At 39.1% G+C, this 27,354-nt stretch overlaps 1 protein-coding gene across 14 annotated transcripts in view; it reads right to left on the bottom strand.

The window, feature by feature from the left end:
* Window positions 1-24,027, bottom strand: part of mef2d (myocyte enhancer factor 2d) — a 108,565-nt gene extending 84,538 nt beyond the window's left edge. For 3 of the 14 annotated variants that reach the window (XM_081597698.1, XM_017309568.2, XM_081597697.1), the window contains exon 1: window positions 23,652-24,019. The gene's annotated coding sequence lies outside the window, so the exon portion shown is untranslated. Of the gene's footprint in view, window positions 1-7,860; window positions 7,921-23,651 lie in introns of all 14 variants that reach the window. The other 11 variants (XM_017309566.2, XM_017309567.2, XM_017309561.2 and 8 more) reach the window with 10 other exon arrangements.
* Window positions 24,028-27,354: the final 3,327 nt, after the last annotated feature.

Below are 27,354 nucleotides of genomic sequence, written 5' to 3'. Positions count from 1 at the left end.
TCTGAAAAGTCTACACACAAAAAAACAAGTGTGTCAACAAGTTGTTGGAAACATTTCACAGACATTTTGGGTCATATCAACAAGATGGCATTCGTGCAGTTACTGCAGATTTTTAGCTGGAAATGCATGATGTGTATCTCCCATTCAGCCCCATCTCAAATGATGCTCCATTAAAATAATATCTGGTGACTACGGAGGCCACTGGAGTACAGTAAAATCATCGTCATGCTCAAGAAAACAGCTTGGTATAATTTGAGCTTTGTGACATGGTGCATTATCCTGATGGAAGGACAATAAATAAACAGATGGACATGGGCAGCAATAACACTCAGGTAGGCTGTGTTGTTAAATGATGCTCAGTTGCTACTAACAGACCCAAACTGTGCCAAGAAAATGTACCCCGCACCATTACACCACCCTGTTACAATTGAACAACTGTAAGAGGGTAGAAATATGATCTTCTCAAAGGTTTGACATGTGTGACGATAGGTGTAATTGTGCATCCTTTGGGTATAATGAGTTTTTGTTAGAGTTGCTGTTTCCTTTTTTTACATCTCAAACAGTCTGACCATTCTCCTCTGTCATTTGTCATTTTCTGGTAGAACTCGGAGAAGGTGCAATGGAAAAATCCCACATCAAATCCTTTAATACTAATATATTCACATTACAAAACAATTAAATCCCTATTTTTACCCTCTTCTGAAGCTCATTTAGAACCAAACAAGGGACCTTTACCACATCTAGTAGAAGCAAAATGCCCTGAGTTTCTGCCATTTGTAACTGATTTACTATTTGTATCAATAAGCATTTAGATATGGGTCTCATAACTTGGCAAGTGGGTGTGTATTATGAACATGATTTGAGAATAATATTTTTACATTGGCATCTCTTGCCCCAGGATGTAAATTTAGTTTTGGTTTCATCCACCACAATGCAATGTTTTTTGGGGTTCAAGATTAAGATAATCATGACCTTTAATGACATAAGATAATAAATATACAGGAGTGGAGGAGAAGCTATATGATTGGCTCCTAAGGCAGCAGCAAGTTTACTGAGCTAACTGAGAGGGGATGCAGAGAATATAGTGTGTTTGTAGATGGAGGTTCAGCAGTAAAGCTACCAGCAAAATCCAGCTAAAAAAAATATGTTGAAAACGAGACCACTTCTTTTTTTCTGCTAAGGTTTGCAAATTGAACAAGAGGATTGATTATTTCTAGATTCAAGTACATTAAAGACTCCTGAGAATTTGTTTTTGGCTGGAAGTGTCTCTGAATCCAGGTTGGCATACTAGCAATGCTAGCAGCTAGCTTTAATCAACATACAAAGCAGTCAACCTGATGCCACAGAACCTGATGTGCTAAAAGTTGAAGCAATAATGTAAGAAGTGACTAGTAAAGCCACCCACTCACCAGTAAAAGTTGTTTGCCATGGTAAGTGAACGGCGACCAGAACAGAGAAGAGCTGCTGATAAAGGAGTCATATTCACTTCTTAGACAGCCCCTGCTGGTTGGACATGACAGGTGGGCTTCCCTCCCAAATACTGTTTGATCTCCTAATATGTGAAAAGGACGCTAATTATCAACATCCTCCCCACAAGAGAGAATCAGTTTGTGTTATTGTGTGTTTTTGATAGATGGAAGATGAAAATAAATGCCTTGTTAATTAAATGCACAGGCTCTAGCTTAACATGCAATAGAACAGATTTCCTTTCATAAACTGTTAAACCATTTGAAAATATCAAGTAGAGGCAAGTTTCAACTGTAACATTTGACAAAGTCAAAGTCTTTAGAAAGGTCAATATCAAACTTGCTTCAAACTGCATGAAATAAGTCCTCACTCCGAGTCAGTGGATGTTTGGCATCTTCCAATCCCTGGAGCTGTCACAGCTAAAGGCTAAAGGTCAAGAGCAGCAAGACGAGCCATAACAGACGCAGCAACCTGTTCCCTTCAACTGTCTCCTTCAATCAGACGCCGCCACAAAGGCTGCAGCCGTGGCCTGCAACACTGGATTCCATCTGCTCCTTCTTTAATTTATCACAAACATCTAATAACAGTAAGATCAATAAACAACTTCCGATGTCAGACAAAAGCCCAGTTTCTACAAACAATGTATACAGTCTTGTATACTGTATACTTTCAGATGTGTTGATGTAGTTGTAAGCCCTTCTGTCTTCCTGCCAAGCGAGTTTAAGTAAAACAGAAGCTTGCTGTGTTCTGCTAATTAAAGCTCTGCGCTAGTTTCTTTGCCATATTTTAATCTATCAACTAAATTAAAGCTATAAATCACTCAACACCTGTGACTCCCACGCCAACCTGACCGTCTGGGGTGTAGAGAGATGGGCTTACACTAGGGAAAATAAGAGCCGACGTGTGAAATCAAGTTTACATCAATGTCAGTTTCAAAGAGCAGTCGAGATGGGAAGGTTTGGAGGAGGAACATTGTCTCTTAAATGGCCAATCTATTCAACGAGACATCTTTATTATTAACTGTGTTCTCAGAGCTGCCTTACTCAAACCTCTAGTGATGAATCTTATTGGTTGCTAGTAATGCTGATTTGGGAATTTCATTAGAGTAAAGCAATCAGTGTAAATTAATGCATAAATTAATATCTAACCACCAGCTGAGTGAACAGGTTTGCTTTAATCAGTTTAAGAAAACTTATTTCATGGACTCAACATTGGTTTATTGGGAAGGGTTTTCTTATTCCGACATGAGTCACCTGACTAATCCCTGAGGTAAAATCTCTGATTTGACATTTTCTTCAATTCACAAGACTGCATACTAAGGGACGATATTAGGAAGCAATGCAATATAATAATGCTGCTTAAGTTTAATGATATGACTTAGAATGAATAAAGATATAGGCTCCTGATAGACACACAGTCATTTCCAATAAATTAGAATGCGTCATCTGATGAGGCTCATTTGTCAGATTAAAATAACCTTTTGAAAATTGACAAACTAAAGAGGAGTTAAACATAAGGATATATTTCTGTATTTTTTTTTTTGCCCTGATGTAGTATTCAAATTTTAAATGCCATGTTTTCAAAAATCATCATAATTAACAGAATCAAACATCCATCTGTGTGTAGTTGATCTATATGTTTCACTTTGTCAAAGTTCCTGAAATAAAATGACTTTCTAATATTCTAATTTACTGAATGGATCTGTAGACTGTAGATGATGCGAAGTTCATCAATGTAATGGAAAGAAAGTTCTAAATAATTTATACCTGCCTATTTTATCAGCTCAAACACCAAACCTTGATATGTATTAAATGCGCAGCGGAAACTGTCTTGGCAGTACAGGAGCAAACATCAACATTCTTCATTTTATATTATTTCCACTCTTGGGGGTACAGCCAATCAGCAACAAGAAAATGAACAGGGCTCCTGGATTGGCTGCTTTTCAAATGCCAGACAACAGCATGTCAAGACGTAACTAATAATTTAGTTAAGTTCCATAAAAAGAGCTAATAGATGAATCCATGAATACTGAACCACGAAGGAGGTCCGAAAGTGAAGACAGTTACAGCAACAGCATGTGTTACTGTTTACAGTAAACATGATGGAGACTGCAGATAATGAGAAAGACCCAAAATGACAAAGATTTAGGACTACGCTGAACAAAGCCTACTCTAAGGTGAAATGATTTTGCACAGTAATGTGCAATAAACAATAATTTTGCATATCGCTGGATTTTTTGCCTTAAAACATGCTGCACTCCTTCTAAGCTCAAAACAAAGAGTCACTGTTGTTTTTTTGTTTTGTTTTTTGTGGTGCATTAACAGGTCAGTTTTGATTTAAGGGACAACTAATCCAACGATAATAAACTGTGCAACATAACGTGACCAAGCATTCTGTTTGGAGGATAAAAGCTAGATTTTGGAAATCATTTAAAATTAAAAGTTTACAGTTTAATTCAAGCCAAAAAGCTTTCTACACAGCAAAAAGCCCAGTGTTAATTTAACTCTGAAGAGTGTGGACTATATAAACACTGAAAAAGTGTTAATATCAACTCTGTGGGATTTAAATCAACACTGGGCTTATACTCTGAATTATGTTAACTCCCACAGAGTTGATATTAACACTTTGAAGACTGTGGACTATATAAACACTGAAAGAGTTAAATTAACACTGGACTTTTTGTTGTGTAGGAAGTCTGGTGAGAAAGGCTGTAATGTGGGGAATGTAACAGCATCCCTTATCTCTGTTCTTAATTTCATACCTCTTAGTTTCCTGCTTTCTGCTTCTCATGACCAAGTTGTTGACTTGGGCTACGATGAGCAGGAAAGAGGCAAAGCAAAACCAGGCTGTGACAAAGCTCCGCTCAGGCAAGAGGAGCTCAAATCCCCCAGAGGCAACAAGGCGTTTGATGTGCAACTGGGCGGCGAGGGCCACGCTGAGCCAGCCCTCCCCGCCTAATTTCTGCAAACTCCCCGACTTTGACTAACAGACACGCACAGACACTTCTCCTCAGAAACAGCTGACGTTTTAACAGGCTTACAGCAGCTGACGGGCTACAGGTGGGGCAGAGGGGACCGTTCATAAGCCCTCCAGCCCAGCTCATAATACCTCTCTGCAATTCACACACACACCTGTTGTGACTCCAGAGGAATTGTCCTCTGTGAAAAGCCTTCCTTTATACTGAGTCACCCACCTACTCGCACATACACTCTTGTCTTCCCCCTCAGTGCATTAAAACATGGCTTCATGATCCTCTTGCATGTGTTTGAGTGGTCGGAGCGTGTGTATGCTGGGTCCGACTATAACAGATGCTACTATGGACCAGAACTACCAGCTAAAAGCACTAAGCTCCTCTGCTTAATTTCAGTGGAGCTGGTGGAGGCATTGAGCAGGAAACCATGCCGTCTTTTTAATCCATAATCATTTTAACCTACAATACGCAGGTTTTCAATTCAATCACCACTGTGTGATATTAATCACAGCTTGACCAGATCCAGATCTTCTAATCCTAAAGGTCACACTTGAGTCAACCCACGTCTGAATCGACTTCTTTTCACCCTTACAGTCTCTTTGTTTGGAGAGGAAACTTTTTTCCTTCCACTGAGACACCAGCAGCTAATCTCAGGCGTTATTAGATTCCTGCTTTGATGCAAGCAGAGTATCACAGAAGCCTTATTCAGGAATTTGGAGATACCAGCAGCCCTCATGAACATTCTCCAAATGCTTTTGTCAGACGAAGTGAATTGTGGTGAAATGCAGGATATTTAGGACGAGCAGTATCTGTTTGTAGAAAGGGAGCAAAGCTGAGAAGAAGAGAGGGGATTTGAAAGCGCAGCACTTCTTTTAACAAAACCATGGGGTGAAAAGGAGGGGAAAAAAATCATCTCAGGATTAGGTTTTCTTGCTGGGTGTGCAAAACAGCAAGAAGTTTTCTGAACTTTTAGAGAGGAGTTTAAAACCACGAAACCTTTTTTCCATTTCCTCTTTTTTGATTGAAGCAAAAGGTACCATTATTCTGCTACTTAACGTTGCAGGAATAATTCATCCCTAATTCATGCCTCGCAGCACAGCACATAATAAATGCAAGTTGGTACGTCATTTTTTAGGTTTCTTTTGTTTGTCTTACTTTCATGGGGACTGTTTGTCTGGATTCTACCAGGGGCAGCTGCAATTTCTACCAACTGCAACACTGCTGCTGGAACAGATGGTTGAAGAAAGTGCTTGTAACTCCAGGAGACATGTCAGAGGGGCATTTTAGTCTAATTTAACATGTTCTCATAAAAATGTCAATGTCACTTTAGACTAAGGGTCCTCACACACTCATTTTTCAATGAGTCAAAGGTCCATTTATTGCAAAGTTTTCCATTCTTTGTATTGAAATAGAATTTTTTAGCTCAATAACTTGTAAAAGCATGAGCTATAATTGTTTTGGGGAATCCTAGCACTGCTTCAGCCATCCCTCCAGATCTTCTTTTAAAGTTTAATGTCGTTAAAGTCAATGTTGTCACCACTCCCTGGTGCTGTCACTGGTATAAGGATAGCACTTTTCAGTGGAAACCCATACACTGATATAAACATAGAATGTTAATTAAAAATATCTGCAGTAGAGTACGCTGTCTAAGAAGTAAATATTTGTATCTGAAGTTAGAAGCATGGTCTGATGATCTGAATGCAGAGCTATAACAATACAGCATATGCTCGTCTCATCTTCCCTCTGCTCTTGCCTCTCCTTTGCACTTTTGCTGCTTTCTCTTCCTTTCTTGAGAAAGCGGCAGGAGTCTTTCTCTCCAAGCCTGGTGATGTTCCAGCTGTAATGTGATAACCAGTTCAATAACATAAACAACTGCCAGAATTCTCCAGAGGAAGGATGCGGAGAGCGGGGAGTGTGTGCTTCTGAGAGCGAGTCAGTGGGTGGATGTCTGTACGGTTCGGTTTTTACATGGGAGCGCATGTGGGCTGAAGAGCAGGAGAGGCCTGGGCGAGAGGTGAGGACGAGTCAGCCATTGAACACCATCAAATAAAACGTTATCTAATGCCTGCACTGACACGGCCCGCCAGAAAATAAGTGCACTCTCTATCGACTGAAAGCTCTGCTGTGTTTTTGCTCGCTAAAGAAACACTTCTTGCTGATGCCGTGAGCCGAGTTTCTACATCAGAGCAGAGAAATGCTTTTCAGATGCACTTTAAAGAGCCATGAGGGCATCTAAATGCTCTCTGAGCTCAAATTTAGTCCGTCTGAAGACCTTTTCATAATTCCAAAAGAAAAGAAATAGGCCTTTAAAGTTTCTTAGACTAAAGGGTTTTCATCACAGACAAAGTAAACACTCCAAAATGTAAGTCCAGTTAAAGCCAAGCTTTTAGTAGTCACTCATTTTGTCCTACTTCTTCGTAGAGCAAAGCAAGTAACTGAAACAAGCCTGGCAATGTGTCATTTGTTTTCTTCGACTAAACCACAGATAGAAATCAACAGGAACTATGAAAACACCTGACAAGTGATTCTGAAAGCCTTTCAAACATCACAGTCTGTCATCACAAAGTCGAAAGTTGTTATCTAACTTTTCTCCACCGACTGGCAGATAAATCTGAATCTTAGCCATTTGCTAAAGATGTTTAGCTTGGAGAGGATATCAGATCTATAATCTGATTGGCTTCTGAAGTTATTTTTCAGTTTTAAATCACCAAACACAAACTTGATGTTGAACTTATTATTTGAAAACTCTGCAGCTGCAATGTTGTTAAATACTGATAAGAGTAACCCACAATTCTTTCCACCTTCTTTCATATCCATCATCGTGATGTAGCAACCAGTCGCCCAGAGTGATAGACTCAGTCACTATCAGGCATGGGCATCAGTGGCTGTGAAACTCCATCCAACTAGTCAGACATGTTAACAGCACAGCGAGCATGAAGTCATGGCACCTAAAAATACAACACTGCATCCTGCCACCATCAGTCTCTACAGAGAAAAACATGTCATACGCATTTGCATACTGTTGCACGAACAAATTTGTTACACTTCCAACAAAGTTTGTATTTTTTTTCCCCCCAAAGTGGATATATTTTGAGAACTGAAACTGACCAATTAGAACAGGAGGTTTTGGTCTGCATTTTAAAGGAATGTGTAAGCAAATAGAGGGACCATCATTAGAACATTAACAGGCCTCTCACACTATTGCCTTTGTGCAATGTGTTTCTATGACCTAAGAAGATAACGATCTAAATTCTCCAAACCATCGCCTTTCTACACATATGAAACTGGATCTTCAGCTAAGCCCGACTGTCAAGATTTCTGGACATGTTGAAACATTTAATAGCTACAGTTAAAGCTTCATGTCACAAAGGACAAGAGTACAACAGTTGTTGGCCAATATGTTCCAAGTGTTATAAACTTACTTAGCCAGTAGGACAGAGTCTCCCAGCAGCAGATCATCACACTGCACACAAATTATGTTGCTTGAAATGTTGAAGGTGATGGTAGCACAGACAGAAAGAAAAGAAAAAAAGAAAATCAGCATTTAGCGAAACCCATTTTGCCATTGAAAATGTTATCAATATTATTGCCATTGTAAGATTTTCTAATATTGTGCAGGTCTAGCCTGAAAAGCCAACAGGAAACATAATTTATTCTGCACTTATCATCTAATTCTACATTATGCAGACACTTAACCAGCACTAATGAAGACTTTCCAACCACAGCATGTCAACTGGTTTGAGTCACCAAAATGAGACAATGTCTGGCCTTAGCTTCTGATTAATAAAGTCTCTAATTACTTGACACAAAATTCAAAGATTAAACTTAAATAAGTAATATGAGTGTTTACAGAACTAACACCATTTCCTCATGCTTAGACCCACATCAACTTTTCAATACGCCAACATGAATGGAAAGGTAAGAAACTGCGTGAGAACCAATTACAAGATATTTTTTTCAAATTATTGGAAAAAAAAGTAAAGCTAATCAACAGTAGGAAAATATGAATGCTAAAATTCTGTGCCTGAATAAAACTCTCATGCAAGAACAGATGGAGTGTGAGTTGTTCTATTAATTTCCAAACACACATACATGGAGTCAGAACTGCATAACACCTCAATACGAAAGCATAAGACATTGTGCAACTTCCAAGAGGTTGAAAAGGATTGAGATTCTTCCACCTCCTCCTACCACTTCTTCTTCTCTCCCTGGAAGCTTTCCCAACTCTGAGTAATTGCTATTGTACAACAGAAGAGGAACGAGGATGAATAAGCAGCCTCCCTCTCACAGCCCCGTCCCTTCATTTCCAAATAGTCTTTCTTCACATTAGCTTGTGGCTATCTTAATGAGCCCTGCAGCAGATGGTCCCATAACAACACCACAGCTGTGTAACTGTAAAATGATGCCACGCCCCAGTAGGAAGAGGTTCATGTGCATTAAAATATTCAAATGAGGCTATAACCTCTGAGATTTACTAAAAGTTGATAAAAGGTGTAGGAGGAATTTTATTGGGGAAGGCCAGAATGATGAGTAGAGATGGGCACGATAAGGACGAATGCAGGGATTTCAGATTAGAGAAAAGCAGGGAAGAGTTGGAGTGTAGAAAAGACAGGAGAAGAAGAAGTTAGTGAGATGTCAGAGGCTCGGGTGTAGAGTTTCAGCTCCTGGCTCTGCTGCTTGCTATTTCAGCTGTGCCAAAACACCGGCCAGAAGCCCCTGCTCTCACGCCATCGTAACCCCGTAAGCATGGCGGCAATGACACATGTTTTGACCATAAAAGTGACAACTGAAAATCACCCAATTTTCATCACAAACACCCACTCAAAATGTGCACAAATATACCCTACAATGTGATTGGCAAAACATAAACACACACAAAATACTGAGATAAATCACAGTTTCTGTCCATATCTAATCTACACCACATGGTTATTTTACAAGACTTTTGTTTTCAAAAATCTCTGTGGTCACCGAGTCAATCCCGCGTCATTTATCAGCGATGATCGTCATAAATTTTGGCACCACAGAGATGTAGCTGAGCCAGCATTACAATGGGAGAAACAAGGCAAGCGTGGAAGCCAAAAAAAGTAAGTCAGTAATTACTGAGCTGCGTCAAGGACGACGACATCTGAAGGAATGTGGTGCCGCTGCTGCTGAAATGTGTTGGAATTCCAACAAGGGAAAAGGTTCCAGCAGTGACGTTCATTACTTATGCATGCTTCTTGATGTCTTTCAGCATGCAAGAAGAAATAAAGAGTTACAATGTATAATAAATCAAGTTATTATAACCACAGACATCAAAGCCAGCAGTGTGAGTGTGCTTTAGTTCTCTTCTTTTCTTTCCTCTCTTTCTGGGTAATAAGAATTTAACAATCCGGTAGTTGCTGTGACACGGCATAAGTGAGACATAGTGAAAGTTAAAGTACAGGTATACTGTAAGTCAGCAAAAGACTTTTCACTTATTGAGGTTTTATGAATAACAATAAATGTGTCAGAGGTGGAGTACTCCCAAATTTTAAAGTAAGGAAACTTGTATAAAACTTCCTTTTAAAGATGTTTTTGTGGTGTGTTGTAGGCGAGCAACATTTCTTGATCCAGCTCCTAACTGCTATATTCTTCTCACTTCCCTCTTTTTTCCTATTGCATGGCAGTGTTTTCAGAGGTCTCTGGCAACAACACAAGGCAGACCTCCTATGAAACCTACAGAGTGTAGATTGCAGTTTGAGTCATTGAACACTGGAACCTTAATCTAAGCTGAATATAATGCTGTCGATTCAGATTCTCAGTAATCATCCTGGTATCTGCAGCTCTTACTGGATTTCCACTGATGTCAGTAACCTTGTAGTCCAGCTGGGTTACAAAATACAGAATTTGTGGTTATGAAATGTTTCACATACATGTGATGCAGTGTCCACTGCTATTACACATATCAAAAGTAGGCCAGGTTATGCATTTCTAATAAACCTCAAGAGGATAGAGCGATGTGGAAGGTCTTAACCATTAGATTCTGCAATCAGCTGCTAAGCTGAAAAGTAGTGTTTCTATGTATTGCTCATCAGGAAAACAATAATACAAGATGTTATTGCCACACAGTTATATCAAGACTGACAGAAGCAGATGATACCACAGTGATCATTCATTGGCATCCCTGGTAAAAATGTAGAAATATAACATTATAAATTGAGAAAGATTTGTCCTCCAAAATGTTTTGGGTGCAAGTTGCATTTTACCTAGATGGATGCAATGGGTCTTGATCTAAGAGCAAAGGCCTTTGATCCCACCACATACCCACTGCAATGTCCATTTAGTTGGCTTTTTCTAAGGTAACCTTTGGTTGGTAAAGATTATTCTAAAAGATTTAATGTGGAAAGAGTGTAGTAGTAAAAGAGTTCCAATGACACAAAGGAAGTAAGATCCATCAGTGAAACATCATAAAAACTCAGATGAATGTATTAGGAACTGCAGATTCAAGAAGATTTTAGGATCTATCATCAAAATACATTTTACATGCCATCTGTGTTTTATTTGCTCATCTCTTCCCATATTGCAGAGAAAACGGGGTCAGATTTCCATCTCGGTTCCAAAGCTGGTCTTTCCACTAAATTCTTCTTAGGCAACTGGATATATTTAGTGCTGAATAAGATATTTTTAGGATAAAACAAATCAACAGAGGGATTTACCACTCTGATTCGTTTGACTTTATTTATACATCAGTTCTGGTTTTATGTAACAAATCTTTGGAGTATGCTAGACACAGACAAAGAGGACAAACCTGTGTATTGCTCAATTTTTAGCAGCTACCATTTATTCCACCTTTAAATCATCACCAAAATCTGTCATTTTTGTTCAGTCTAGATGGGAAGGTGAGCATTCACAACGGCCTGCCACGGAGTCCTGTGACCTTTCAAAGTACAGCACAGTCTCTTTAAAGTTTAGGCCACCCTGCCCAGAATCCATCATTAAAGAACACAAAGGAGGAATTTTCTGCAGCTGTCTGTTTATGTGGCGCGTGAATGGAAAGTCTGTGGTAAACCACAGAGGGATGGATTCAAATTGAAGCTGGACTCACAGTCGGCAGAAGGAGCAAATTTTGGCAAACAAGAATTTGGGATCAAACGTTCTGCTTGAACTTGGCGGCTGTGCGCTGCTGTTGTGGTGTAAACGGAGACCAACAGTTGCCACTCAACCAGGCAGCCACAACAAAACAAGCATTTTCTTTGCGACATAACCTTCCAAGGTTTCAAATCACATTTCATTAGAAACACCACATAAACAATCTAAAAGCACAACTTGAAGTTAAACTGAGATATGAAATATGAGTCTTTGAAATCCTAACAAGGCACCTGACTCATAAATTATCTAGATAAAATCATGTTTTAAAACAAATGTCAATCTTTTCCATAAAATTTTCCTCTCAGCTCTGAGATTTGCATCCTGTCGTTGGTACGGACTGCATGCCAGTCCACAGCAGCAGATTGTCAAAGCAGATCTTGTACTGAAAGTTGGCACAGAATGTATAAGTGCGTTCATAAAGTTTCTTATTTTACATAGTTTTATTTTTTGGCCATTTGTGTGCCACTTAATGAAATAAAACTTTGAGGTTAATTACGTACGGACAATATTACATCCAAAGCCTGGTTTAAGGTTCTTCAGCAGTTCGGCACGGAGCTTATGGTGTTGCCCACACAAGTGACCCATGTCTGGAAGGTGTTGGAGGAGATGCGTCTGACCAATGAACCGACTGAATCTGAATGTTTCAGCACAGCTTTGCAAATGAGAAAAGGGTATATAGCTGCAGGCAGAGTACTGGTTGTTTAGCATTAAAAGTTAATACACTGACGGCCTGCTTGTTTCAAACGAAATTCACATTTAGGTAAAGTAGCTTTTTCTACATATACCGTCTTCACCAAGACAACCAAGAAACCTTGGTGCCATTTTGGACTCAAGCATACATTTTAACAACCTCGACGTCTGTTACAGAATATTCTCAGAATAAAGAGCTTCTTGCCAAAACCTACCTTTATTTTCAGTATGTTTAGTTATTGCAATGGTGTTTTTACCGGTTTCTGTAAAAAATTATTCATAGTCACTGAATCAGCCTAAAAGCTCTAATAGTTATGTGTAATTACTGAATCATATGTTTGTTTAATATTTATAAATTCTGAATTAACACTTGCTGATGTTTCAACTATTGCTGACCCTCTACCAAAATATTAGAAGTCAGTCAAATTAAGAGAAGAAAGAAGACAAATTATGATTTATTGCACCATCAATACCCAGAGGCTCTCATAAAGTTTTACTTTGTCAGATGGTAATTTCTGCCACATTAACAAAGGCATAACCGAAGCTTTTTGATGGCTCCCTTTCTAATGATTACAGTTTATTTAAAGAAACAAACTTAGTGACTCTCCCTGGAGACAGACATTACTCTTAAACACATCCTTTCATATAGAAGAAAGCATTTTATGCAAATAAAGCAACACAATGTCTTAATCAGTTCCCCTGAAGGCTTTTGGCTAAGGGGAAGATATTTTCAAATGACATTCTAAGAAGTAATTTGTGGCATTTCTTCTTAATTTTGTCACCAGTTTTATTTCTGAGCCCTCGATGTGACTGACTCTGCACATCAACAGATCACCTGTCAGACAAGCAGAGTGGGTGGAAAGAAAAGCTGCTGCAGTCTGGATTTTCCATTTAATTAAACTAAAAATTCTGCAAGCTGGTGAACTATTGTCATTTTAGGAGCTTGGTACAATGAGAAAAAGGTAAACAGGCAAAGTTTGCCCGATGGTTAAAATGAGACGGCACTACATACCTAGGTTGTTCTGAGTAAGGCATCATGCATGTTATATCACCTACACACATGAACAAAGGAAGATTTTTTTTTTCCTAATTTATAACTTAGATTTAAAAAATATATCCAGGTCTCATGTTAAGTTTGAATATTAGCTCACCAGCCATAAAACATCCATAAAGCAGCTAAGGTTCTCTTCTCAATTTGTATTTGCAGAAAACCACAACGATAGATGCATAGACATTTTCAACATAAGAAAATCTACCTTTATATCAACATGTCACAAAAAGGACAGATTTGTATGCCTATGTTTGTGTTTTTGATTAGTGATAGTGATAGTTATGGTGAAATGAATACCAGTTGAATACTTTGCATACTGGTTTACTGCAGAATTTCTTCAAATGCCCAAAAATACTTTCTCAAACCAATTTAGTTCAAAATCCTATTAGAATCAGATGTATAGAAAGGTGTTATTTAATACTTATTTAAAGCCAAGCATATTTTGCACAAAAGAAAAGCAGAAGAATTAAAGTCAGGTCCAAATGAATGACTTGGTGGCAAAATTAAGGAATCAAAAACATAAAGAAGGTATTGATGGAGAAATTAAACTAATCAACTACAAATATTTGCACTTAAAATTGTCCTGTTTTTCTGATTTGATCAAATTTGAATGTTAGGAATCTTTAAATATTTACTGCACCATTCAAACTAAGAAAAAATTAGCAAATTATGAAAAGGTAATTTGGTAGTGTAATAATACTTTCTGTGTCTCACAATGATGCCACTATATTCATATGCTACCAATCCAGACATAAGACGTCATTTGATTTGGATGACATTCGGGTCTTGATTTGCATTTTTCACAGAAGCTCTAATTCAAGAGCCAATTCGAGAGATTAAGCAAATGACCAGGTTAACTTCAATAATGGACAGTGTTGACCAGCAACGGGCAACACTGTCTCGTTTCCAGGTAAACAATGTTGACATTTTGTACATTTCATACTGGGATGCAAGTGTTTGACCGATTACAGAAAAACATCTGGTTTTGTGTTCATCCTTATTCTACTATTTTTTTTTATTTTGGATTCTTTTTACATTCAAAATTAAAAAATCGCGCAGTGCAGTGACTATCTGGTCATAATTATATTGTCCAGATACACCATACAGTTGTCATCAATGTAAACAATTACACCAATTTCTACAGTTAAAATGAATAAAAATGCACATTAGCTTTAACTATAGGTCAGCTTTATTATTATATTTTATTTATTGTTTTACAAATTGTCTAACTGTCCTCCTGACTGCAAAGCAGCAGCTGATGAGATCATCCAAACCACAGGATGTCTAACACAAACAGATAAACCAAGAAAAAAAACACCATCAAGCTGTTGGAGGCAGTCTTCATCCTGCACAAACATAATCAACATCCCTCTTCACAGTAAAAAAAAAAAACACTCAAGCTACCACTTCACAAAACACACACAAGCCCCCGTCTTCCTAAAAGTGGGTGTACATCACCTCCTCAAGCTTTGAACAGAGGATCCCCCTCCATAACTTCTTCTCTTCTCATCATTTGCTCATTAGCCTAATTGGTGTTTAACCTGTTGATCAGCACCTTATAAGTGCTGAATCAGGAGCTTCATGAAATACAGGAATCAGATCTGGGTAAGAGAACAGGTTTTGGTTTTTTGCTTTACATCCATAACAGCAAAACTGCACTGCCAAATCCTGTTGACCCAGCTAGGTGAGCACAAAAAAACAAATCATATTTACAGCTGGCTATCACAGCTGGGTATGACTGATGGCTGTTTCCATTATCAATAATTTACTGTTTTCCCAGACAGCATTAAAAGGTCAACAAAATGCTATTAATCAGGAAAATGCCCAGGATTTGCTCCAACAGGTGGATGAAAACATCTGGTAGTGTTGTCTGTGATGATGTGGAAGCCAAGATAAAGAAAATGGATTAAAGGACTTTCCAGCCTCCTGACTGCATGTTTGGATCCATTTTCAGCAAGGCTGTAGTGAAGGTACATTTAAGGTTGATGCGAGTCAGGGTCACGCTCAAAATAAAGAGAAACTCTGACAGATGCTCTGGCCTGACGAGGTGATATTTTAACAAAATGATCAGAGGCACATGTAGTGCTTTACACTCTATTTGTGAGCTGGCTCAGTCTGAATGAATATAATAGAGAGAGGTATGTAATAACTATCTTACGTTGCTAATAGTACACGGAGTTGGAGAGTTAGGGAACAGCAAATGGCTAAAATCTGAATATCTGAGACCGCCTCCAAAACTTGTCTATTTTACAGTTTCTCTCAGTTGCTTTGGTGCATTTCTCAGAACAGGATTAAAAATAAATAAATAAAACATACAAGATTTGAGTATTTTGAGGGGTTTTGCCACCATGTGTAACCATAGCAACAAGGTTATTTTAGAACAAAGAGGAGCTGATTAACATCTCAAAATATCAAGTCATAGGTGAACGACGGCCTCAAATCTCAGACAAGTTGAAAAGGAGGCGTCATGGATGCAGAGCACGACCAAAGAGACAAGAAGGAAGTTCAGTCCATCTCTCCCATTGATCATAATGGTTAAGGATCATTAACCCGACTCCAAAGTCTCTCTGCCCAGTTTTTCCCAGTGATTTAAACGGAAGTGGCAAAAGCAAATGAGTTGGATTAGCAGTGCTGCTACCAGAGAACCTGCCTGCCCACAAAATCACCATCCACATCAACATATTGAAGATATGAGTCATGATATTCAATTTCCCTTTCGGATAAAAAACTTTTTTATTTTTCATTATCTATTTTTGTTAGATGCTAATGGCCTTTTTCCATTTTTCTGACTCTAGGTAGACAGGAGGAAGCAGATGGAACAGTGAAAGACATGAAGCAAATGTACAGAGGTCGGGAATCAAACCCAGGTCAACCACGACCAGGACTCTAGGCTCTTCCGTACGGGTCGGCCGCTCCATCAACTGCACCACACAATACTCCAGGACAAAATAAAAATTTAACTGCAGTGGTATGGTGTAAATTTACAATGTTTACAAGTGGGATAATTACCAAGAAGCTGGTCGCTGGTCAGGGCCAATAAAGCTAAAATATGTCAAATCTGGTCACTCATTTAAACACCAGTTAATAAGAGTCACTCAACAGAAATTCTGTATTTTTTGTCTTTTTACTCTAGTAGGAACATTTTCCAGTTAAGCTACTACTGCTGGTACTACTCCTACCCACGTTATGTCTGACTGCGTTTTGGAGTTTTGACCACTGATGACAGCAAACAGTGAGTCATGTGTCTTTAGTCAACAAGCTTTGCTTTGTTTGCTTCTAATTTGGGGCAATGAAAGTAAAGAAAAAGCCAAATCCAGGAATGTAAAACAGTGAACTTTTCACCAGTAGAGGTGAAAGTCTTGCCAGGTGCAGCTCCCAGCGTGCTGCATGGAGCTGGTCTGGCCGCGAACACAGAAGGGAGGCCATTTGGAAATCACAGCAGGGGGAGCGAGGATTGTGAGGTGAGGCTTTCTGCAGCTACTTCTCGCATTAAAAAACTGATGTCCCCCTCTTTGTACAGAAACACCTTTAGCTTTGAGTTCCATTAGTGGAGAGGGAGCGAGGACATTTCTTCCCTGTTTCACTGTGTCAGGGTAAAGTGTTACCCTGCAATGATTGAATCATAGCCATAACAGCAGAAGGTAGAGGCCTGCTGTGTTGCTGAGTTCTTCCTGTTCTCCTCGCTCAGCGTGGGAACAGCCACGGACAAAAATCTGCCCTGGAATCAGCACACAAAAAGAGGCCATGAAAGCAACACAAGCAGAGCAGGTAGTAATTGCTCCTTTCTGCTGCTTCTCCTTTCCATTCATTTAAGCGTGGCTTGTGGTGCGAGACTTTCAGTTTGACGGCAGACAAGGGGGCATGCTTGTCTAACCCGACATACAAGAAAGGTTTCTGCGCCGTTGTGGGATGAGTGCACGGTTCAGCTGCAAGGGAACGCGCAGAGAAACACATCTCCGACACTGATGCTGTGGTATTGGACATGGCTAAGGTTGAGCTGAAAAGGTAAACAGGTAAATTAATGAGGTGGCAGGTGACTCACCCTCCGCAACATGGAAGCTGCATTAACAACTCACCTCTATTCAGAGCAGACACTCTCCATCTTCTCTTTTAATTTTCGTCTCGTTTTTATTTTGGGGGTACAGAAACATAAAACACTTTACATGCACAGATCGCTGCAATTATTAAACCTCTTCAACATCCAGAATGACCAACAAACACATTAATTAGTACATATGAGACCTCAATTAGTGCTCAGAGCTCCACATTATACGAGCTTAACAGTCTTCTTGACTAATGGAGAGCTCTGGAATATATGCCAAGGACCAAATTTATGAAGCTTTATTTGCTCATGAGTTCAGCTCTGATTAATGGAGGGCAGTCTGAACACTGACGACATTACCGAGTGGTGGGATTTGATATGTTTTAAGCAACGACTATGCTCATTCCAACTCTACTTTTGAGATTTAAATGACCTTTCCTCTTTGAGCTATTGGGTCATTTTTCAGACCCTCCTGGGAAATTATGGACCAGAGTTTCTGATGAGGATTACATCTGCCAGCTCTGAGGGAACTCTGTTGTGAGAAGGCAATAATCGACTCATTTCAGTTTAAAGTGCAAAAGCTAAAAAAGATTGTACGATTGGGAATGGTGTAGATTTTATGATGTAGTTTCCGTGTAACCAAACATTTACAGGAAACACTAACCGGTGGAGTTTTAAACTAACCAATCCTTTTTAAAACCTGTACACCCACTCGCCTGTGGTGGCGCTCCACCAAAAACCACTGAATGAAACAACATGAAAACCTCTGAAGAAGATACTGAGTACAACTTACTGTGTCACAAAGTGTAAATAAAAATGGGGTGGTGTCAGATTTTAGCGTTTGTAGGATTTCTCTTTGGAAAAAGACATTTCTCCATATAGCGCCAGACTAAGTGCTTGTTTTGGTTGTATTTACCCAGAATGCCCTGCACTATAGTCCGCTACCTTCTTTTGAAGTGGTCTGCAGAGCGCTTGCATCCGCATATGCATTCAAACCGCACCATAGTTCACTTCAACAGATCTAAAACCTTGCTCTGAAGCAGACGATAGTTCACTCTTTTGGTCCGCATCAGAGTTTGATTACACATTCATACCTCACCAAATGAACCAGACATCCTAACAAACTACAGCTTGATTAAAGCAGATCAAACAGGGTTGGTGTGAATGACCCAAAATGTCTAAGCAGCTCCATTTTGCTGTTATAAATTAAAATACTTTAAAGATTTGAAGTAAAAAATAAAAAAATGGGCCTTTCCTCTCCACTAAAGAAAAGGAAAGCAAACTGACATTGATCAGAATATCCTGAGATTTTACAGGAAAATGACAGTTATTAAATAAGAATTAATCAGCAGAACAATCATCCATCTTTATCTGCAGTCTCCAACACCTGATTCCAACTGCACTCCACCGAGATTACTGGGGACCACACAGGTGTGTGTTCAGATACGCTCTCTCACTTGGACATGCCAGTGACAGACCCTGACCATTTCTAATGCGTTCAGAGCGCAACGACTGACTGCCTGTCTTTGAAATTCAGCAGGAAGCAGCACCGGGAGGAAGTGATTACACTTATTTAAATTAGTGTTTTGACTGAAGTCACCTGGCAGCTACAAACCCAGCTAGATTTCTCCATAAAAACTTGATTTTCAGAATTTAATTTCAAGATTATTTTCAAGAGAAAACAGTCTCCTTATGAGCTGCCCTCCATGGAGCTTTACTTCATCAATAAAAAGCGGAGTACAGCTTTCCTGCGGTCATGCTTCTCAGAGACACAAAAGTCCATTACTCAAGCTGAGCCTATAAGTTATCTTGAGCTTAAGCCCTCTTTCACTGAACAAGTCCAGCTACAATATTTAGTTCAATATGTGGTTGGTGACACTGTGTGAGTAAATGCTTTAAGGGGAAGAGCCCTACAGAGATTTAGATCCTCGCTACTGCAGGAACACGATGTAAAGAGAGGTATCAGACTGTACACCTTATGTGCACCATCAGCTTTCTGTCCATTCCGCCAAGATGCACAAGATATTCCCGGTTTAATCCGAAGGAGAACACGACGGTCGTGTAGGATTTTTAAAACTTGAGAAGTGGGTCAGTATAAATGAGCATCAGAGAGGAAGGACTCTTCGCCCAGTTTCACATGGAAAGAAAAGAGGAGATAAAAGAGCAGCAGGGGGTCAGCACTCCCATTAGCTTTGGCATCTTGTCAGAAACAGCAGAGAGAACGCTGGTTTATCAGACACAATCCAGATTGTGCTCATACCTCTGACAAAAGGGGATCCATGGGTGGGTGTTGTAATCCTCCTACTCCAGACTTTCTTAGTTAATTGTCATTTTTATGCCTTTACTGATACAATTACTGTAGAAGGTGTTGAGGATTTACTTGCGCAACTATTGTGTTTTAACTAGGTGCTACACTCAATGGGACTCGTGCAGGTTGTTTGGATGTTTATGAGGATGAGTGTTAAAATGCTGACAGCTTCAAAAATGGGTCAAAGGGCCCAGCAGGTTTCAGTTTGTTTTATTTTGAACTCAAAATGAAAGGAAAACACGAGAGACGACAGATGATTTGACATCAGCAAGTTCAGATATATGGATTAAGTTCTGACACCGTCTTGAAGATCTCACTTCAGAAGCTCTGATCTGGTACTCCCCGGACTGAAGTTTTCTCTTTGCTTCAAACTGTTTGGATAGAACAGGCTTATCTTCATATGAAAGTCTGAATGTGTAATTCTTGTGTAAATATTAAACAGGTTTACCTTATTTGCCTTTCTGGAGTGCAGTGATTTAACGTGAGAAAGTTATGACCCATCTCTCATTTAGTATTTGGATTAGATGTCACTTCACCTGTGTTTTTTTTTTTTTTTTTTTGTGGAGAACTTTAAAATTAAACAATGCTGGGGCCTTTTTTACATGACAAACTTGAACTTCACGCTCTGTCCAGCAGTAAAAAAAGTTGTAAATTCAAGGAGTTTTAGGGAAAACTTCAACTTCTTTCTGCAGAACTTCTTCAGCTGCAGGAAAGCCTGCAGCCAAATCTGTAGCAATCTGTTATTGAATATAAACCTACTGATTTGCTTCCCTGTATCCCGACCATCAAAACATTTTGAAAAGTTGTATCAGGTATGGGTTGTGGGATTGTATCTAAGGTCATCGCACTGGTCAGTACAGCCAAAAAACAGCACGTACTTCTTTATGGTATGGCTCAATTTATGATTTGGTCAGCTGACATGTTTAAAAAGAATAAAAGTTTTATCAAAGAAGATCACCAGTCTTAATTTCAAGTCTTAGTGACCATATTTATACCAGCAATCCTAATTTATTTTGCTTTAGTTCAACTGAAGAATGAAACTATGTAAAACAGAAGAACTTTATGAAAAATTTGGCCAAATTAAGGCACTGTTTGTGTGTGCAAATAATACGTGGGAAATAAACAGATGTACATAAGCTGCCAAGTTCCAGGTTACATGATGTAACCAATATGCTAGTTGGCACATGACATCATGGTATATGTATTTTTAAAGACTTTATTCAAAGTTGCCAACTTTTCCTCAAGCCTTCCTTCATTTTTTCACCATCATTCTTCCCATATAAATCTTTCTCCAAATACGGAAAATGCCTGAACTCAAAGCTAAACACCTATTATCCACAAGAGTGCTTTTTGATTGGTGGTTCTTGGAGTGTACCAAATTTCTGCAATGTTTGCATGTCAACATCTACAGATTATACAACATAACAGTCGTGTAGAATAACCGATCAATCTGATCTCAAATACCTCATCTAAAGACAAGTTCATGCTGAGAAATTATTGGTTGTTTTAGAGTATATATGTTGTTGCAAAACAAATGTAGGACAATTGTCAAGCATAGGAATAGGAAATTATAAATTTATTTCAATGACTGCATGTTTTTCCTGACAGTCTAATGGTGCTTTCACACCAGTCCTGTTTAGTCTGCTACAATCAAGCTTGTGTCTGTTAGATTGGTTTGTTTTGGTGAGATGTGAATTCACAATCAAACTCTGATGCAGACCAAAAAAAAAAAAAATCTAAACTGTGGTCCATCTAACAACCTAGGTCTCGGTTTGGTAGAAGTGAATTCTGGAGTGGTTTGAATGCATCTGATCTGGAAACCGCTCCAAAAGCGGGAAGGGTATTCTGGGTAAATTCTGGGTAAATTCTGGGTAAATTCAAACCAAACACTCGAGTCAAGTCTAGTGCAAGAAAGAGAAGTGGCTTATCGTCTTTTACCAAAGTCAAAAGATAAATTCTACAACTGCCAAAATTTGAGGGAATTCCATTTTTGTTTACATGTGTGAGGAGGAAGTTGAGCGCAGTGTCTTCTTCAGAGGTTTTCACAATGTTCCCTCCAGTATTTACTGGTGCAGTGCCGCCACAGCCGAAGCAGGGTACAGGTTTGTTTGAAACAGTGCAGTGAGAAAGTACACCGCACCAACTGAGAATGCAATCATTTTGGACCCCAATTGAACCGAGTCACCGGAGAATCAGATGTGAAAACACCCTAAATCTGAGGTCGACCTCTTATAAACAAGCAACGTCAGACGTTTCCTGGGAAAATCCTGCACTCTCTTCTCTGAATTTAGTCAATTTTGCTCAGCCATGAGCAATTCTTCAGCTGCCTTATTTTGCTCATTGTTCACTATATCTTCTCAACCGCCAATTCTAATAATGAGTTCATGAAGGACCAAAACTTAGAGTACATTCATGCGTATCTGTTGGCTCTGTCTGACGTGATTCTGCAACTTATATTGTACAGTGTATCATGAGTTCCTAGAAGGATTGCATCACATTGAGCTTGCACAGTGTGATATATTCAAGACCAGTATGATTTTTGAACTCCTACGACGTGCGTCAGGCTTGTAGAACAAGTCTAGGACATCAAACAGGAAATATTTTATTGTTCATTTAAGGAACTCGCAGCAAACATAAACCCATACTTTATATGTTTAAATGCCAAAAGCTTTAACCACAGCAAAATAATCAAAAACTTTTCTGGTCAAACACATTTCACCATTTGGAAATATCAATCTGACATGTAGGTCAGACAAAAAAAGACAAAAATTGAGCTCATCCGAAATTGGGTATTATCTTGTGAGCAGCTTTTTAATTATGGAGCCATTTGTTGTTTTCCATTATGCATAAAACACTTTCTAGCAACCTGAACTTCACCCGCATGTTTAGATGGAAAACTCATCTCATCCTTGTGCTGCACTGGATAATGATGTAATAGATAACTGTCCCTCCAGCCTGCCTGCCTCCTGACATGCAAGACTCTAGAGGCATTTTCCTCATTGTCTCCCTGCCTCTAATCCCAGTCACCTGTCTCTCTGAGATGCTGGAGGAAGGAAAAACGGACAGGATGTGCTTTTCTCACAGAGAGAAAACTCGATGCTGACTTGATGGGGGGTGGAAGGAGGCGTTGGGCTTAGGTGGCGAGAGGGTTTGGCTTTATTTGGAGTTATTGATGCCATCAATACAAGCAAATTCCACAAGTAAAATGGTTTCCGGGTTTAAGAAGTAAATTGGAAGTTTGATGGCACTCTCTCCCGGGAGAGGAGAGAAGCAATTACGCACAGCAATGAGAGCACAATTATCGGAAATGGGCTCATGAAAGAGACACAAAATAGTTCAGCAGTTTAAAATATGACAAAGGGCATTTCTTGTGGGTTTTGACAGTAAATAAACACTATTTAAACAGTTACTATGTTTCCACCCCCTCAAGGTAAAAAAAAAATTGCTTTCTTCGCGTTTTGTCAGCTCACTTTCTCCACAGGAGAGTAAATCTGTCATTTAACGCGTAAACGGAATTCATTGCGCGATAAAAAAATTTTTTTTAAAAAAGTTCCCAATAAGGTAGCCTGAATGCGTTTTTCTCCGCGATGAAATCCATTTGTAGAAATGAAGAGGAATCGCGTCAGAACCAAGCTGACACTCGTCGTAAATCGTTTCTGACAGCTCCTAATGGAGTGTTATTGCTGTCACGCACAGCGCGCAACCCCACCGGCTGTAGCCGGAGACACGGCGCTTCACGAGCGGTCTGCAGAAGTGAAAGGTCCGGGGGAAGCAGTGGGGAGAAATCTGGCGTTAACTCAAAGCAACACCGAGGTTTGAGGCGTAAAGAGGATTTACAACCTCAGTTCTGGACGGTTTACAAACTCCGGGACAAATATGCACATAGCTCCACAGAAACAACACCAGAACCAGCTCAGCGCCTGGGTACGCAGTTGTCAGAACTGCCCGAGCAAAGCACAGGAAGACGCAAATGTGAAATGCAGACACAAGCTGTTGAGAAGAGACTTACCCTAGCAGTGTATCCACATCTGTTTGATAAGACTGGATGTTCGGAGCTCACACTTCGCTGCATTCAAAGCCTGGAGATGATTTTTAATGAAGACGAACAGTAACTCTCCGCCGACTGCGGTGGCCACCAATCAAAATATTTCTTCCTACTTGATGTGCAATGTAACTATTTAGTTATGGCAAATGGTGCCTAATCTGTCCTGAGTGGCATTGCTCGCATGACTGACAGAGACGCGCAGCCAATAAGCGCCAGCTGGCTGCGCCGCTTTGACCAATCGCGTCGTGAGCGTGGAGTCAGTGGAAGGTGAGCAGAGAAGTAGGAAGAGCTGCTGGCGACATCATGTGTTCGCAGTTTATATCCATCCGCTTGTCATGTTTTGAGAGCAAGGACTTCACTTTCGCTACTTCTTCTTCAGAAATTCGCAGGAAGCCAGAGTCAATGAAGCCCACTTGATTTATACAAACACCCCAACCACTACGGGCTGCAGATATTTAGTCTGCACAGCTGTATATAGGTCGCTTTACTGGTACGTTTGCCAAATAAAGCAGATTGAGTGATAAAAATCACTAACACTGGATTCTGTTACGAAAATTTCTGCCATTATTATGTGCCTTCCCCGTTGTTACTTTTATATCCCACATGCTGAAAATAAGTGATACAATGTTAACGTCTAATTGCCAAAGTGTCCACTGTTATACGAAGTGAGAACGGGCGAGAGTCTGCCGTCCTATTTTCGCTGCTCGCGGCGGAAGAACACCGTGTTTACAGTGAGGAGTAACAAGGACGTCATTGTGACAGGCGCGTGTGACATCTTGAGAGTAGCAACACCTGGACAAAAGTTGCTATTACTGGAGGCAGAAAACCTCAGCTAATATCTCCTTTTAACAGGTTTAGTATCTCTACTTTAAACCGCATGTGTGTTATGTGTCTGCGTCACGTTACGTCAGCGTAGTAATGTTTTGGCTTTAAAAGTAATAAGGCTTGATATAGATCAGCTTTAAAAATTAAAAAGTGTAAAAACAGTGCAGATACTTGAGAAATTAAAGCATCAAAATAAATCGCTTTGTTTTACTTTTTTTAAATAGGGAAGATAAATGTAGAAATAAAGGGGGGAGGGGGGGAATGGAAAAACTTCACAGAAAAAGTTTTAAAAGTAATCTTAAAATCAACCTAAGGTTCCTCACAGAGCTAGATAGCGTTGAAGTAGTTTTGTTATTTTATTCCCGAAAGCAATAAATAAAAACATATATTAAGAAACACTTATATTGAAAATGTAAAGATAAAAAATTAAAAATAAAAAGTACTCCGTGAAAAACAATGTTTTTAAAAATAATATTCAGTTAATATTAAGTTAACAAGAACACATGTAAGACTAATGTACAAAAAAATAATCAAAGAAATAAAAAAAAATTATGTATAGTTAAAGGCTAATAGGAAACTTGTAAGAAATTAAAAAAGATCAATTCTCTGCTACAGTTTAAAGAGGAATTAAATATTGTTTTCTTTATTTATGAAAATAAAAAACAACTCTCTGAAAATAAAATGAATTTAAAAAAAGGAAAACAGTAAAAAAATATATATATATATATATTAATACTATTTTAATTTATTTAGTTTGACTGCATTTTGTGTAAACTTTTAAAACTACTTTCACTGAGCTAAATTAATCTGAAATGTTATTCCAATATAACAATAAAAGCATGTCTCTGTAGTGCAGTGGTGTGTCAGTCACAGCTGTTTTGTACGGAAACTGACCCGAGGTCAAACCTAAAAGGGAAGTCAAATGCAACTCAAGTGGCACTGGGGGAAGGTTGTAAAAGCACAGAACATGGTCACTTTTTTGTCAGTTCTATTAAAGACATGTACTGTTTGTACAAGAATGCCCTTTAAATACACTGTGTGAAAAAACTATCAAATGCACCAAAATATTGCATATAACATTTGTCATCTGCTTGCTCATGGTGAGCCAACAGATGCACAGCTGCTTTCTCAAACCTTTTCTACAAATAAAAAACAATATGTTCTATTAAGATTTTAAACAATACATAGTTGTCAAAATCTCATAAAAATCTGAACTGTGTGGCCTGCATTTGCATTAAGTCCGAGTCATGGTTTTTAATGGACAACATTGCTCAAAGCCCAGAGCACCATTAGTTCTGGCAGTGCCATAATCTCAATGGGAAAAAAGTTGTCTCAGCTGGACCCAAATCAGATTTCTATTGCTTACTGTGATCTGTTTTAAGTTAAGTGGGGACAGTGATGGCTTTAGAAGTTTCTTATAGAACATTCATATAAAACAGCATTGCAAAGACCAGGGAACACCACATGCAGTCTTTGGAGAAGCTTAATCAAGGTTAGGTTATAACACAATACGTCAAGCTTTGAACTCGTCACAGAGTTGTTCAATCCATCATCTGAAAGTTCAATCTTCAGTCTATCACTCAGATTGAAGATTCTGTCAAAAGGAAAACTATTGACGCTCCACAAATCTGACCTTTTTAGAAAAATAGCAAACAAACAGCTATTTCTGAAAGAAAGCCATACGAGTTTGTCTTGACTCACTCAGGCAGGGAACACAGCAAGCAAGTGGGAGAATATTAACAAATTAGACCGAACTTCAGAAACTGAACTTCTTCATGTTGTGCTGATGATCAATGCTTTAAGAAAACCAGTTAGAGGCTGAAAAAGACTTGAATCTGGAGGTGGACATTCACCTTCCAAGAGGACAATGACCCTAAACATACAGTCATGATACAAAGAAATGGTTTAGGAGAAAGCATATTCATGAGTTTAAATGGCTCAGTCAAAGTCCAGAGAATCTGTGGCAAGCCTTGAAAATTGCCATTTAAAGATGCTAACCAATCAAAATTTGAGCTATTATGCAAGAATTTTTGGCTTTCACTTTCCAAATGTGCAAAAATACATAGAAATACCCCAAAAGGCCCACAGTTGTAATTGCAGTAAAAGTTGGTCCTTAACAGGGTCGTGGGGGCACAAAACAATTGTGCACTACACTTCCCTTCCATTTCACAATTTTACACTACATTGCATAGGCTCATCACATAAAATATCATTTAAATAAATTCAAGTAAGTGATTTTAATGTGACATTAAAAAAAACTCATGGGGTGTGAATACTTTTGCAGGAGTTTGTTACGGAAGACTAATACAGAATGTTCAAAGAAATAAAAAATAAATAAATAGTCATGTTCTCCAGAATTAAAACATGTGATGTGATAACAGCAGAACACAGCAGGGAGCAGACAGCTAACTCCATTCACAGTCTGCAATGTGAAGCTTTTTCTGTGCAGAGGGTCTGTGGAAATCAGCTCTCTCATTTGTTATCATCTCAGTAACTGTCTACTATAAAAACTGAGAAGAGGACAGATATGTTTTCTCAGTTTGAGAATCAACTCTACTTCTAATCTGATTATTGTGTCTGCGAACACAACGTAGTCCGTCTTATCTGATTTGCTGATCAAGCAGCAGCCAAACCAAAGTAGTGAATTAACTGGTAGTACTAGTAATAATGGTGAGAAAAGCTCAGAGACAGGGGGGGGAGTGACGGCGAGAGATTACACCGTGTTTTCTGCTTTACATAAGAAGCTTATACCGTTGGGTTTTTCTGTGGAGAATTGCAGCAGTCAGATGGGTGCCCTGCTGTTCTCCTCTGCTACAGCTGGTTTGTCAGGGGGTCAGCCACT

This window comes from Poecilia reticulata, chromosome 16 (genome assembly GCF_904066995.2).
Source record: "Poecilia reticulata chromosome 16, P_reticulata-male-v2, whole genome shotgun sequence".
In the NCBI taxonomy this organism is placed as follows: Eukaryota; Metazoa; Chordata; class Actinopteri; order Cyprinodontiformes; family Poeciliidae; genus Poecilia; species Poecilia reticulata.
Note: the sequence above shows the minus strand (reverse complement) of the source record. Positions and strands in the feature narration are given on the sequence as shown.